This window comes from Mus caroli, unplaced genomic scaffold, assembly GCF_900094665.2.
Source record: "Mus caroli unplaced genomic scaffold, CAROLI_EIJ_v1.1 scaffold_18967_1, whole genome shotgun sequence".
NCBI lineage: Eukaryota > Metazoa > Chordata > Mammalia > Rodentia > Muridae > Mus > Mus caroli.
The window spans coordinates 17532-18153 of record NW_018390790.1 but is presented as its reverse complement, the minus strand read 5'-3'; the positions used below and the strand labels follow the sequence as shown (position 1 = coordinate 18153).

Genomic DNA, 622 nt, shown 5'->3' with positions numbered 1-622 from the left:
CATGCTTTAGAGCTTCATCAAGAAGAACATCCCCTGTTGGAGCATCCGATTTACAGATCACCTTTCTTGTTAAAAGACTTTTTCTTCTCATTCCACAAGCCTCTAACTGTAACCTTCCTCTCAAAGCTAATTCAATTAACATACAGCCACGTAATCCAGATGATATACAGTCATTTCAAAATGATGTGTAACCCTCTCGGTCCTTGAGGCCCAGCAGGAGCACCTCCTCCATCAGGGTCAGTCGCGTTTCCTTGGAGTCGCCATCTTCGTCCTGCTCTTCGCAGCTGCACCTCCTTGTCAGCAGCGTTCCGGGAGGCCTCGGTGCGCCGCTGCAGCAGGCCCGAGCTCCTCTGGATCAGCGAGGTCATGGCTCCTGCACAAGAGCCATGACCTCGCGGGACCAGCCGGCTCTCCCTCACGGCCCCGGGCCCCGGGAGCTTCCGTGTTAATTCTTGGAGCTGGGGCGATGTCCATGGGCTGTGGGGCCGAAGGCAGTCATGAGGAGCCGGAGCTGGGCGAAGGGTACACAAGGGAGCCTTCAGCCCGAGGCTGTGGCCCCCAACACAGCCCAGGAGCCCGAGTGGAGGCGGCCTTATATTTTTCAACATGAAACACAGAACAA

General features: G+C 55.8%; 1 pseudogene; it reads right to left on the bottom strand.

Moving 5' to 3' along the window:
• Nucleotides 1-4: 4 nt before the first annotated feature.
• On the bottom strand, nt 5-368 carry LOC110288832 (annotated as a pseudogene).
• Between the last annotated feature and the right edge of the window lie 254 nt (nt 369-622).